Source organism: Leucoraja erinacea, chromosome 33 (assembly GCF_028641065.1).
Source record: "Leucoraja erinacea ecotype New England chromosome 33, Leri_hhj_1, whole genome shotgun sequence".
Classification (NCBI taxonomy): domain Eukaryota; kingdom Metazoa; phylum Chordata; class Chondrichthyes; order Rajiformes; family Rajidae; genus Leucoraja; species Leucoraja erinaceus.
This window is the reverse complement of record NC_073409.1, coordinates 19,988,496-20,004,051: the sequence shown is the minus strand read 5'-3', so window position 1 is coordinate 20,004,051 and position 15,556 is coordinate 19,988,496. Positions and strand designations below refer to the sequence as shown.

The window sequence follows — 15,556 nt, the reverse complement described above, 5'->3', positions numbered from 1 at the left end:
CCACGTGTCGACCATGCTGCGAGTTTGAGCCGAGCACAAACTCTTCTAAACTTGCAAATTAGGTCCCCTCAATGGGACAGGCCCTTTACAGCGCCAGAGACCCCGATTCGATCCTGACTACGGGGGCTGGCTGAACGGAGTTTGTACATTTTCCGCATGACCTACATGGGTTTTCTCCGGGTGCTCCGGTTTACTCCCACACTCCAAAGACGTACAGGTTTGTAGGCTAATTGGTCTTGGTAAAATTGTAAAATTGTCGCTGGTGTGTAGGATAGTGTTAGTGTGCGGGGATCGCTGATCAGCCAAAGGCATACCGCGCAGTTTCTCTAAACTAAACTAAAGTAATTTATAGAGGCTCTTCCATCAGACATGTAGTGGGGTAACAAAATATTTGTTGACAAAATCACTGTTGGAAAGTTCAGTCACTAGTTTAGCCTACGGCACCATGGGCCATGAATAGATCTCTAATCAGTGTGCCTTAAAATTGCCGAGCATGCAATTTGAATTAATGTAGGGGTTGGGATCAAGCCCATTGTGGGGTAGACATGGGATGGGATGGGGATGGAATCAAGGATTGGGAAGGGGAGTCTGATTACGAGATGGGGGGCTCAGGGGGGAGGGTTGGTTGTAATTGAATGTAACAGTCGGACCACTAGTCAGGTGGGGATGGGTAGATGGATTGGGGTCATTCATTTCATTCATTTTTCATTTGTTCTATGTTCCTTTTCTCCGCTCTCATATCCCTCTCCCCTGACTCTCGTTCTGAGGAAAGGTCTCACCCCAAAATGTCAGCTTTGACCAACAGGTATGGGCTGATTTGTGATTAAGGCATTAGGGGGATGGTGCAGTTCAGGCAAAGTCTGAACCTCATTGGGGTCAGAGAGGGAGATGGGTGGATCCAAAGAACCGCTCACTAATTACCTAATCATGAGGGATGAAGTTTATTCACCACTTTTCATGCCCAACATCCTCAGTGCATTAGTGCATCAGATGCCTGCAGGAAGTGGAGAGAAAATTACAGACTTTGCACAACTCCCACAAAGTCCCTGATGTTTTTTAGATGTTATATTTTCTGTTCAAATTATACTGTGCAGTGCACAAAATCCTGAAACCGTGTAGTATAATTACTTAGAGTTTTGCTTTCAATGCTAATTTATCCTTCCTATGTATTTAAATCTGTGTGGAGCATTTCAGAGAAGGCAAACTAGTGTAAACACCTTTAAAAGGCAAGGTTAGTTTATTCCATCCATTGTTTTTGTGCTATTTGGACATTTCTACTCTTCTTTGTCGTGATTTCAAGGACAAACTTCATTTGTGATTTGACCCTAACCTCTTAAAATACAGTAATGACTGTGATTGCTACAATATTGTGAGCAATTCTGTGCCCCATATCTGAGGAAGATGTTCTGGTGCTGCAGAGGGTCCAGAGGAGGTTTACGAGAATGATCCCAGGAATGATTGGGCTAACATGAGCATTTTGATGAGCATTTGAAGGCGCTGGGCTTGTACTCGCTGAAGTTTAGCCGGATGAGGGGACACCTCATTGAAACTTACCAAATAGTGAAAGGCCTGGATAGAGTGGATATGGAGAGGATGTTTCCACTAGTGGGAGAGTCTGGGACCAGAGGTCTTGGCCTCAGAATTATAGGATGTTCCTTTAGGAAGGAGATGAGGAGGAATTTCTTTAGTCAGAGAATGGTGAATCTGTGGATTTTTTGGCCACAGATGGCTGTGGAGGCCGTCAATGTATATTTTTAAGGCAGAGATAGATAGATTCTTGATTAGTACAGGTGTCAGAGGTTATGGGGAGAAGGCAGGAGAATGGGGTTAAGAGGGAAATTATTGAATTGCAGAGTTAACTCGATGGGTTGTACCGCCTATTTCTGCTCCTGTCACTCATGATGAACTCAGAACATAGTAATTTAATTCCATCCATCCATCAAGCTATTTAATTCCAAAGATAAATGGTGGCAAGTTCTGCTGGTAGGTATAACTGTTCACCTTCAGATGAGGTTATGAACATAAATGTAAATTAAAATGCTTTTGTTATTTGGCATTGTTTAAATATGCCAATATATATTCCAGGAATAATTGGTAATGAAGGAAAATGAAAATAGGTGGGGTTTTTTTTTGTTTGTCTTATGTTATGCAAAAACTCTTAACTGTTAGTGAATAATAACATGATGACCTGAAACTACATGTTGGGGTGTATTGGTTTATTATTGTAATGTATACCACGATACAATGAAAAGCTTTTGTTGGTGTGCTATCCAATTAAAACTGATCATACGAGTACAATCAAGCCACGTACAAGCACAATAGTACCAACAAAAAAAAGCTGAGTGCAGAACATAGTTTTACAGCATTATAGCATTACAGTTACAGAGGACAATTGCAGTGTGTGCAATGAAGGTAGATTGGACTACACCTTAGCTGATGGGAGGACTATTTATTAGTCAGATAACAGAAAGGAAGAAGCTGTTTTTGCTGAATCTAGTCAGACGTACTTTCAAGCTTTTGTATGTTCTGTCTGATGGGAGAGGATAGAATAAGGAATGATTGGCATGAGAACGGTCCTTGATTATGTCAGCTACTCTCTCAAGGCAGCGTAGAATGTAGTTTAGTTTAGAGATACAGCACGGAAACAGGCCCATCGGCCCATCAAGTCCGTGCCGACCAGCGGTCCCCGCACATTCGCACTATCGTACATCCACTAGGGACAATTTACACATACATCAAGCCAGTTAGCCTTTATACATGTACGTCTTTGGAGTGTGGGAGGATACCGAAGATCTCTGAGAAAATACACGCGGTCACGGGGAGAACGTACAAACTCCAAACAGACAGCACCCGAAGTCGGGATCGAACCCGGGTCTCTGACGCTGCAAGTGCTGTAAGGCAGCAACTCTACCGCTGCTCCACCGTGCTGTAGGGGAGTCTGGTTGTGCAAGGAGTATTGTTGATTGAGCTGTTGGAGAAGGTGGGAGCAGGATTATGTGAAACACAAACACAAGGATCTAGGAATTGGACTTGTGTTCCCAAAATAAGTGCATTAGCATAATTACATCTTTGCTGTTAATGTTTTTCAATACTTTGCAACTTGTTCTCATCCTAGCAAAGACCTCTTGCAAATTTGTTTTTAAGCTCTTTAGCTCCAGAGATGCTCTCCTGTCACTTTACATCCCTGTGGACCTCCCAGCGTTACACCCAGGAGCAATGCTATTGGGAACCTGGGATTCGTATATAAATACATTTGCATTTAGCAATTATATCACAACTTATTTTGCGTGTGTAACTACTTTAAAAGTGAAGCCAGTTTTACAAGCATGAGTACAAATTTGTATCTTGAAACTGTATAATAGGGCTGCACAGTGGCACAGCAGTAGACTTGCAGCATCACAGCGCCAGAGACCCAGGTTCGATCCTGACTCTGGGTGCTGTCTGTACAGAGTTGTACATATGTACAAGTTGGTAGGTTAATTGGCTTCTGTAAAAATTGTGAAATAGTCCCTAGTGTATAGGACAGTGCTAGTGTATGTGGATGATCACCGTTTGGTGCAGACTCATTAGGCTGAAGGGCCTGTTTCTACCCTGTATCTCTAAAGTCTAAACTGAGAATATAAAGAAGGCACATCAGCGCCTCTACTTCCTGAGAAGATTACGGAGATTCAGTATGTCAAAGAGGATTCTCTTGAACTTCTACAGGTGCACAGTAGAGAGCAAATTGACTGGTTGCATTGTGGCCTGGTTCAGCAACTTGAATGTCCAGGAGCGGAAAAGACTTCAAAATGTTTTGCCCACTGCCCAGTCCATCACCGGCTCTGACTTCCCCATCATGGAAGGGATCTATTGAAGTCGCTGCCTCAAAAACCACCTTTGACTAATTAGCAATGCAGATGATAGGGAGTGTAGGGAGAATAGTTTAGTTTAGTGATTCAGTGTGAAAACAGGCCCTTCAGCCCATCGAGTCCGTGCTGACTGACAATTACCTGTACACTAGTTCCATGTTATCCCAGCTTCATATCCCACACAATAGGGACAATTTACAGAAGCCAATTCACCAACAAACCTGCATATCTTTGGACTGTGGGAGGAAACCGGAGCACCCAGAGAAAACTCATGCAGTCACAGGGAGAACGTACAAACTCCATACCGACAGCACGCGTGCTCAGGGTTGAACCTGGATCCCTGGCGCTGTAAAGCAGCAACTCTACCGCTGTGCCACCCATTAAGTTACAGCGACAATTGGTGGAAGAATAGGATTACTCAGTGTGCCTGCAGAGTCAATGGGCCAAAGCAGCACCTTTTACATTGTACGGAAATATGAAATGTCAAAGACTAGGGGCCATAGCCTTAAGGTGACAGGGACAAAATATAAAGGAGATGTGCGGGGCCATTTTTATTTATTTTTGCACAACAGTGGGTGCCTGGAACACACTGGCAGGGGTAGTGGTGGAGGCAGATACTATAGTGGTGTTTCAGTGGTTTTTAGATAGGCACGTGGATATGCAGGGAATGGATCACATGCAAGCAGAGGGGATTAGTTTAACGGCATCATGTGCAGCATGTTCCTGTGCTGTGCTGCTCTGTATTCTATTAAATGAAGGTTGTGGTTTAATGCTACTTAAAACAGTTTGTAACGATTTCTTGAACGTCCCAATTCAGCATTGGTTTTGCACACAGCATCATTTCACTCAACAAGTACTGGTCAACCAATTACTAGGCAATGGCATGTACTAAACCTATAATGCCAGCCGAGTACTTTTTAATCTTAATGGTCAATGCCAGATATTCAACACCCTGCCTGTTGCCAGGGTTGTTGAGGAAGATGAGTGGGACCACTATAACGTTTTTAATCTTCATACTCCAAGCCTTTGACCAAGTTCAGGATACACAGATCCTTTGCATTGGTGAAGCTGAAGCTATTTTATGGTCTCACATAGATTACATCAGTGCAACTCAATACAAGATTGTGTGCCTAGTTTGTATAGAGTTGACTACACATGAGCTGTAGCATCATGTTACAAGACCAATTGCAAAATAATTGCAGCCAAAACACACCCAACCATCTCCTTCCAAAACAAGATTATTCAGCATTTTTCGTTTTGTTTTAAACTACTTTCAGCTGTCAATTCTGACTTTCAATGGAGTTTGGATCCAAGGTTAATGACTATCTGACAAACAAAAGACTGCTCTCCACATGCAAACTAAGATAGTAGCACATAGTTTAACCAATAACAATCAAAGAAGGGCTCTTCTTAGGAAATTCATTTCCTACTTATTAATATTTCTACTCAAATGCAGCTCTGTTAGATTTAAAATCGAATTGTCATTGAATGCGTACTGCCTGAAATTGGAATCTTGAAAACCTAACAAATTGCTGGAGTAACTCAGCAGGCCAAGCAGCATCCCTGGAGAACATGGATAGGTTATGTTTCAGACTGACTGAAGGGTCCTGACCTGAAACGTCAACTATTCATGTTCTCCAGGGATGCTGCCTGACCCGTTGAGATACTCCAGCATTTGCCTCATATTTTGCAAACCAGGATCTGCAATTCCTCGTTTCTACACTTGGAATTTTGCAAATTGGAAAGCCCTTCTCAAGAGTCAAGAGAGTCAAGAGTGTTTTATTGTCAAATGTCCCAGATTGGACAATGGAATTCTTACTTGCTGCAGCACCGCAGAATATGTAAACATAATACATAACAGGAGAAGAGAAAAAGTTCAGTGTGTATATATACACATGCTCACATACTCAATAAATAAACAAATATAGTGCAATAATTATGTCTGTTGTAGTTCAGAGCTTAGAAACATAGAAATATAGAAATATAGAAAATAGGTGCAGGAGGAGGCCATTCGGCCCTTCGATCCAGCACCGCCATTCATTGTGATCATGGCTGATCGTATTTCGCTTACTTGATGTCGTGTTTAATAGCCTGATGGCTGTAGGGAAGAAGCTGATCCTGAATCTGAACGTTCTCCTGTACCTGTTTCCCGATGGCAATGGTGAAATGAGTGTGTGGCCAGGATGGTCAAGTCAAGTTACATTTATGTATATAGCACATTTAAAAAACACTCTCGTTGGCCAAAGTCCTTTACATTTGTATAAGAATAGTATAACAAACAAACTACATACATATAGCCCTCGCTCAGAGGACGTCAAGAAAGGCTTGGGATTTTAGTCTCGACTTAAAGGAGTCGATGGAGGGGGCAGTTCTGATGGGAAGGGGGATGTTGTTCCACAGTCTAGGAGCTGCAACCGCAAAGGCGCGGTCGCCCCTGAGCTTATGCCTAGACCGCGGGTCTTTGATGATATTGAAGACAAAATGGTCAGAGATAGAGTTGCAAAAGAAGATGGTGGCAGATGTGGGCTGGTGAAGGTGCAGACCAATGCATTAACTTGCATCCTAACCTGTTAAACATAGAAACAAGAAATTAGGTGCTAGGACTTTAGGCCCTTGGGCCCAGTAATCGAGCCTGCACCTTATCATTCATATGATCATAATTGAAATCCAACTCAAATCATGTAGGGGCCTTGATAGGGTCTTTACCCAGTGTACCCCTTAGCCACAAGGGCCATAGGTTTAAGGTGAGAGAGGAAAATATTTAATATATAAACTGAGGAGCAATGGCCTCAGAAACCCTCTGGGAAGAGAGTATGGAACGATTGGAACTAGTTAGAGGCAGCCCACAAGAAAAGCTAGGACTTTATTTTGGAGGCATTTGTACATCTGTAGGTGATCTTTCGATGGTTCAATGGTAATTTTAATCATAAAATTATGAAGTGCAAATGCATAGGGTCATTTTCTTACCCAGTGTCCAGTAGAGTACCAGTCTGAGGATCTCCGTTTAAGGTGAAACTGGGGAAGAAACAGTTTACTGGCCACAAATGAGGAGGCACCATGTTATCAGAAAGTCATTGGTGGAATCCGGAACTCGCTACTTGTATTATGAGCGGTGCCCATTGCAACTGTATAACAGGCTTAAAAGGCATTTGCTGTTGTCTTGCTTGTAACATATGCGAACTGACGATGGTTCAATCGCCCGCCCCGCCAAACATGTAGAGAATATGCCAAACACACAGTGACATTTTCTTACGAGACAGTCCAGTAGAGTATATGCCAGTCTGAAGCTGATCTCGATTAGCAAACTGTACAGAAGCAGTATATGGCTCGCATGCACAAGGCAGTTCATGTTTGGGCGATCATGGGCAGAAACCGGCCCATCGGCCCATCGAGTATTATGACCAGTGATCCCTGCACATTAACACTATCCTACACACGTACGAGGCTGACAATGTACACATACACCAAGCCGATTAACCTCCAAACCTGTACGTCTTTGGAGTGTCGGAGGAAACCGAAGGTCTCAGACATGACTTCAGAATTAAGGGACAGAAGTTTAGAGGTAATATGGGCAGGGGGGACGAGGCTTTAGTCAGAGATGAGCATAGCGGTGTCGAAGGAGCGGTCCATGTGCTATGGTGGAGGCAGGACAGTTTGGTTCAGTTTAGAAATAAATTGGGCAGAAACAGGCCCTATGGCCCATCGAAGGGCATGGGGGGTGATCCCCGCACATCATAACACTATCCTACACACGTACAAGAGATAATGTACACATACACCAAACCGATTAACCTCCAAACCTGTACGTCTTTGGAGTGTCGGAGGAAACCTAAGGTCTCGGATAAAGGCCATGCAGTCACGGGGAGAACGTACAAACTGCGTACAGATAGCACCCGTAGTCAGGATCCAACGCGGGTCTCCGGCGCTGCAAGCACTGTAGGGCAGCAATTCTACTGCTGCGCCACCATGCCACACCCCTAGACTTCCCAGAGCCCACACCTTCGTCATGGAGTGGGCTATCTGAGTCCGTTTACATGGACACAAGATCAGGGCGACACAGGTTGAAGCTTCTGCGAACTCCACTTACAGAAGTCTCGATCTTCATGGAGGACGACAAACAATGAAGTGTCATATTATACGAGAATCTTTTAATGCATAAAATGAGTACATCAAACTAAATCTGATTATTTGTAGTTTAACGTGTTCCTTATTAATCTGTGAGTTAATCACAAATTTTGGTCAGTCTTAATTGATGGGAGTTGTGTATGCTGAAGATGTCATCACATGCTCAGAATACAATGCGGGAATGCCCCAATGTTGGGATGGATTGTATCTTTAGGCTTTAGAGATACAGCATGGAAGTAGGCCCTTCTGCCCACCAAGTCCGTGACAACCAGTGATCTTTCATACACTAGCACCATCCAACACACTAGGGACAATTTACAAATTTGACCGAAGCCAATTAATCTACAAATCCGTACATCTTTGGAGTGTGGGAGGAAACCGGAGCACCTGGAGACAACCCCATGCAGTTACAGGGAGAATGTACAAACAAAAAACGTATGGACTGCACCCGTAGTCGGGATCGAACCCGTGCGTCTGGTGCTGTAAGGCAGCACCTCTACCTCTGCACCACCATGCTCCAGTTTTCCAATTTGAGGAATCAACTGGAAATGTGTGTTAATGTTTCGAATCATGTCCCAAATCCCTCGTGTGTTTTATTAACATGTACACAGCCTTGGTACTAATGTCTTTCTCCAAATTGAGTGTGCAGGTGTATGAATCCCAAGCAGGTCCATCTAATATATCTACACTTGCCCCCTCCATTTTGTTTGCCTGTCAGCGCTATTAAACGCACCTCACTGTTAGTTATAATAGTCCTGATCTTGGGTAGAGGATGTTTGTTTTAACTTAATATGTTTTAATACACTTTCCCCTTCCTATTTGATTTTTGGTTTTCATCATGAGCTTGAATCTCACCAGTTGGTTTGGCAATTGTCGCTTTTGTGTTTCTCTGATTTAGATTTCCTGAAGCAAACGTGAAAAGACTGGAGAGGAGGCAGTGGTGACACAAACGACATCGTCCGTCCTTGCATCGGGTAAGAAACTCGGAGGCTGCGATTAATAAATGGCCAACACAGGCTCTCATCAAATGCCTAGACTTATTCATAAGACCCAGCCCCCTACTGAGTGCTGTTTCCCTGCATTGTGCAGCTGTTGTCTAGACTAATATCTGAGCACAATGCCTAATTTTTCTAAACAGTAGAATTACTTATGTGGATCTGAACCAAAGATAATTATTTTAGAAAAATATGATTACATACCGTCTTTTATTTTTTTAAATATCTTCCATTTTATCCCTTCGAATGTGTGCCATGGATCCAAACATCCTCCAGCACTTTACCCAATGTGTCCATTGTGTGTGTGAGTGCTTCGCTGTACAATCGATTTAACAAAGGATCTGTTACAGCCAAACTTCATCTCCCGCTCATCCAACACTTGAGCGTTATCCCGCGGAAGAAAGGCTTGCATTTAACTACCACCTTTTCATGTAACTTTGGATATCCAAAAAGTACTTTGCAACCAATAAAAGCTTAGGCACTGATGTGATGCAGGAACAACGAAAACCAGTTCACGCACAACAAAATAGAAACAGTGAGAGTAAATGGATAATTTGCTTTTAGTGGTTAAGGATAATTGTGGGCTCAGAATAGATCCTCTACTGAACTACTATCTACCTCATTGCAGATCCTTGGACTATCTTTGATCGGACTTTACTGGCTTTATCTTGCATGAAAGATTATTCCCATTGTTTTCTTCATCATGTATCTGCACACTGTCTCGGTTGCAATCATGTATTGTCTTTCCGCTGACTGGTTAGCACGCAACAAAAGCTTTTTACTGTACCTCGCTGCATGTGACAATAAATAACCTAAACTAAACTACTCCTACTTGAAACAGTGCCATGGATTATTCTCAGGGGGCAGATAGGGTCTCAGTTGAGTGCTAACTTTGAAGGACTATATTTACAGCAATGCAACACCATGAACCCCCTCCCCCCCCTCCCCCTCCACCCTCCCCCCTCCCCCCATCCTCCCTTCCTCCCCCCCCCCCCCCCCCCCCCCCCCCCCCCCCCCCCCTCCCCCCCCCCCCTCCCCCAACTAATCTGCTTGGATGTTCTGTGCTAAAGATAGAGGCAGTTTTGATCTGTAGCTAAACAAGTCTGTTTAGTGTTAGCTGCTGCTTAAACTTATCTCGACAGCTTTGATTTCACAGACATCATTGGGGTACCATGTGTAGCCTGTAATTTTGGTTTAGTTTAGTTTAGAGACAGAGCGGAAACAGGCCCTTTGGCCCACTGAGTCCGTGCCGACCAGCGATCCCCATGCACTAATGCTATCCTGCACACCAGGGCCAATTTACAATCTTTGCTGAAGCCAATTGACCTACAAACCTGTGTCTTTGGAGTGTGGGAGGAAACCGGAGCTCCCAGAGAACGCCCACGCGGGCCACGTGGAGAACGTCCAAACTCCGTACAGACAGCAACCGTAGTCAGGATCAAACCCGGGTCTCCGGCGCTGTGAGGCAGCAACTCTATTGCCGCAACACAATGTGCGAACATTGAGGCTGGTAAATAAAAGCAAACCTCTGCTTCCGCTCAAGGTACTAAGGAGGACTGTGTGTAAACACCAGCTACAAACTACATGTTTAGGATGGAGGATTGACACTGATCATGTGAACAGCTTCAGTCTGGATGGTGCCAAGGTACTTGAATGTTGGTGGAGCTGCACTCACTGAAATACACGGCCCTTCAGCCCACTTGTCCTCGCCAACCAAGATGCCCCCATCTGCGGTAGCCCCAACTGCCCAGGTTTGGCCCATATCCCTCTAAATCTTTCCGATCCATGTAATGTGAAAATGTTAATGTTGTGTTTGATACATCTTGAATTTGGAAAATCAAATGTCAGGATTTTGAGATGTGGTGAGGTGAATTATTTGTCACAGGCGGCAAGTCTCTGATCTAGGCTAGTAGTGGCAGATTTAATGTGATCGATTGTGCGTTTGTTCAACAGTGACACACGGTATATTGATGGCTGTGGGATACGGCAATCACATTGCCATTGAATGTCAGAGATAGTTGATCACAGACTCCTTCATTGGACATAGGATAGACACAAAAGGCTGTGGTAACTCAGTGGGACAGGTAGCATCTCTACAGAGAAGGAATGGGTGATGTTTCAGGTCGAGACCCTTCTTCAGACCTATCTTCAGTTTAAACCAGCATCTGCCGTTCCTTCCGGCACACCCTTCATCGGACATGTTCCTTTCCTGGCTCTCTTGTTGCATGAAAGTTCCCCCCATTTATCCCATACATTAAGGCTGGCATGGTGGTGCAGTGGTAGAGCTGCTGCCTTACAGTGGTAGAGACCTGGGTTCGATCCTGACCTCGGGTGCTGACTGTACAAAGTTTGTACGTTCACCCTGTGACCACGTGGGTTTCCTCTGGGCGTTCCGGTTTTCTCCCACATCCCAAAGACTTGCAGGTTTGTAGGTTCATTGTCCCCGGTGTGTAGGATTGAATGACTGTATGGGTGATCATTGATCGGCAAGGACTCAATGGGCTGAAGGACCTGTTTCCATGCTGCAACTCTGAACTAAACTAGACCTGAGTCCTCCACAGATTTTACTGCTTCTCTTTCTAAAGAGATGCAGATGGAAACCATTAACATGTAATAATCAGAGATCACCCCAATCTGATCCATGGTGGAGAGAAATCGGTCATAAAGGAGTTGAAGATGGTTGCCTCTCCAACAATGCCACAAGCAATTCCTGGTGCATTTCCCGCATTGAGACAGTGACTAAACTTTTATGTTGTAATTGGCTGTCCTGAGTGAGAAAGGTGGTATATAAGGGGCGCCGAGAATGATGAGGGACCCGGTGAGGGGGGGCACTGAGAACAGGGGGAGAGGGGAGGGGGGGGAGGGGGGGATGCTGCCACATATTTTCGCATTTGGCAGTAGATAGGACTGTTTGGTACTTTGTAACTTTGTGTACTGGTGTACTGCCTAGGCTGTATGCAAAACAAAGCACTTCACTGTACCTGGGTACATGTGACAATAAGGTTTCATTCATTCATCTAATTGTGTTGATTTAAACGGCATTTGGACAGCCACATGAATGGGAAAGGTTTAGAGGGATTTGGGCCAAACGCGGATAGGTGGGGTTGGTATAGATGCGGCATCTTGGTCGGCGGATGCAAGTTGGGCCAAACCAGTTTCCATGCTGTTTGAATCAATGACTATTTGTTGGTGTTGTCACCCAAAATGGTTAAATACATCTGCATCGAGCTTAAAGACTGAAGCAAGGTCATAGATTTTTAACACCAAGACCGCAGTCATCAACAACTCTCTCTATCCAAAAACAATCTAAATTTGCACTCCATGCTCCGGAGTTTTTGAACCAGACTCTATTATTCTCTGTGAAACAAAAATTACATGAGAAATGATAAAACAAAAGTAGCATCCAACCCCCTTTTGTTCCTCGCGTTTGTCATCCTCTCGTCTCCAGAGAGCCACGTTTCAGTGCAATCCCAGGAGAGTAGTTTAGCGGAGTTGGGACCTGAATAATGCCTGAAAGAATAACGGGATCATTGTTCCTATTTTCTAGCACATACTTCGATAAGAACAAAACACAATACGCCTTCAAATCCCACCTGAAGACTGCGATTTCTTTAGCTTTCCCGATGATACAGCGCTTCTGGAGACGTGAAGCTGTCGCCGTGAGCCAGGAGGGGCAACAGGCTGGAAGGCAAACGAGGATGGCCTGAATGGCCAGCTGGCAGCCATTTTGTGTGAGAGAGAGAGAGAGAGATGGAGCTTGCAGCCATCTTGAGGGGTGGGGCTGCAGTTCCTATCGTGGACGCATTGCCACACAGTGTGGCATAAGGTAAGTAATGCAATTCTCAATTCCACAATCGCGCCCTCCAATGACACCTCCACAACCCCCCCCCCACCTCTACTTTGCTCATTACACTAATTACCTAAGCACCGAGCAATAAATGTAACTCGAGTGACCCAATCCTGTCTCTCGTATTCTTTCAAGCAGATAATCTGCCCTTGATTTTAATTGAATTAACATTATTTCAGATTTCTTTGATCAGTCCTTCCATCCTTTTTATAGATTGGTGATGAATGGAACAACCTGCATCTTATTCAGTAAAACGCAGAGAGTAAAATATTTGGCGAATTTACCAAATAATTGACGTTGTGTAAATAGTTTTTAACGAGACTGTATATCACTTTTCTGAATTAAACCGGGCAAATCTATTTTTAACGAATGACTTTAAATAAAAAAAACACAAGACGAATAAGTAATAAAGAACATTCGATCGGTTTAATTCGGAAGAAATTTTACAGGAATAAATGTATTTTTTATATCTGCATCTGGTTATCTTTACGTCAGTGTGTGTATTTTCTCTTATTTTCATTGCTTCTTTCTGATTGTTGAATTTCTAACAATGCTGGTAGTCTTCACAAATCGGCCTTTTGCTGGGGTCTTGCTTAAATGATACCTCTCTGACCACAGACCCAGAGAGTGAGTGGATCCAAGGGCCATCAGTGCCATCGCTCGCAATGCTGACCTTGCCTCATTTTTTTGTATGGGGCCAAGAGGAAGGAGATCAGGACCAAGAATGCAAGGCAGACTCCTCTCCTTCCAACCTATTCCTGGACATCCCACCTCCTTAATTTTTGAAGCTGTTTCTTGCAAGAAAACATCTCAGCTGAAATTGCTGCATTTATTAACATTTGCAACAATTTAATCATTCCACATCATGTATTCAACCCAATTAATATGATCATGCAATTTGCTGTCACTCTTAACTCTTTAAGTGCTGATCCTTAGTGCAGAGCTATTGCATGTTCAACACAGAAGGACCCTTTGCTGCACTGACATTGCAACATAGAAAATAGGTGCAGAAGGAGGCCATTTGGCCCATTCATTGTGATCATGGCTGATTATCCACACTCAGTAACCCGTGCCTGCCTTCTCATGCCCCTTCATTCCGCTAGCCCCAAGAGCTCTAACTAACTCATTTTTAAATTCATCCAGTGAATATACCTCTGTGGCAGAGAATTCCACAAATTCACAACTCTCTGGGTGAAAAAGTTTTTTTTTCATCTCAGTTTAAAATAGCCTCCCCTTTATTCTTAGACTGTGGCCCCTGGTTCTGGACTCACCCAACATTGGGAACATTTTTCCTGCATCTAGCTTGTGCAGTCCTTTTATAATTTTATATTTCTATGAGATCCTCTCTCATCTTTCTAAATTCCAGTGAATACAAGCCCAGTCTTTCCAATCTTTCCTCATATGACAGTCCCGCCATCCCGTGGATTAACCTCATGAACCTACGCTGCACTGCCTCAATAGCAAGGAAGTCCTTCCTCAAATTAGGAGACCAAAACTGCACACAATACTCCAGATCTGGTCTCAACAGGGCCCTGTACAACTGTAGAAGGACCTCTTTACTCCTCTCATTATGAAGGCCAACATACCATTAGCTTTCTTCACTGCCTGCTGTACCTGCATGTTTACTTTCAGTGACTGGTGTACAAGGACAGCCAGGTCTCGTTGCACTTGCCTTTTTCCTAATCTGACACCATTGAGATAATAATCTGCCTCCTTGTTCTTGCCGCCAAAGTGAATAATATCACATTTAACTACATTATACTGCATCTGCCATGCATCTGCCCACTCATTCAACCTATCCAAGTGACCCTGCAACCTCCTAGCACCCTCTTCCCAGTTCACAATGCCACGCAGCTTTGTGTCACCTGCAAATTTGCTAGTGTTACTTTTAATCCCATCATCTAAATTATTACTATATATAGTAAATAGTTGCGTCCCCAGCACCGAGCCTTGTGGCACTCCGCTTGCCACTGCCTGCTATTCTGACAGGTACCCGTTTATTCCGACTCTCTGTTTCCTGTCTGCCAACCAATTCTCTATCCATGTCAATACCCTAAGCCCAATACCATGTGCTCTAATTTTGCTAATTAATCTTCTGTGTGGGACCTTATCAAAGGCTTTCTGAAAGTCCAGATGCACTATATCCGCTGGCTCTCCTTCATCCATTTCGCTTGTCACATCCTCAAAAAATTCCAGAAGATTAATCAAGCAGGATTTCCCCTTCATAAATCCATGCTGACGGACCAATCCTTTTACTGCTATCCAAATGCGCCGTTATTACTTCTTCCCCGTCACTGGTGTCGGGCTAACTGGTCTATAATTCCCCGTTTTCTCTCTCGCTCCTTTCTTGAAAAGTGGGATAACATTAGCTACCCTCCAATCCACGGGAACTGATCCTGAATCTATAGAACATTGGAAAATGATCACCAATGCGTCCACGATTTCTAGAGCCACCTCCTTGAGTACCCTGGGATGCAGACCATCAGGCCCTGGGGATTTATCAGCCTTCAGTCCCATCAGTCTACCCAATACTATTTCTCGACTAATGCAAATGTCTTTCAGTTCCTCTGTCTCCCTAGTTCCTCTGTCCTCCAGTATATCTGGGAGATTGTTTGTGTCTTCCTTAGTGAAGACAGAACCAAAGTACCTGTTCAACTCTTCTGCAATTTCCTTGTTCCCCATTATAATGTCACCTGTTTCTGCTTTCAAGGGGCCCACATTTGTTTTTACGAATCTTTTTC

General features: G+C 43.9%; 1 long non-coding RNA gene across 1 annotated transcript in view; it reads left to right on the top strand.

The window, feature by feature from the left end:
* LOC129712784 (uncharacterized) overlaps positions 1 to 15,556 on the top strand; it is a 101,358-nt gene that overhangs the window by 25,996 nt on the left and 59,806 nt on the right. Inside the window, exons 2-3 of the long non-coding RNA XR_008726131.1 lie at positions 8,872 to 8,947; positions 12,516 to 12,794. This is a non-coding gene — a long non-coding RNA (uncharacterized LOC129712784). The remainder of the gene's footprint in view (positions 1 to 8,871; positions 8,948 to 12,515; positions 12,795 to 15,556) is intronic.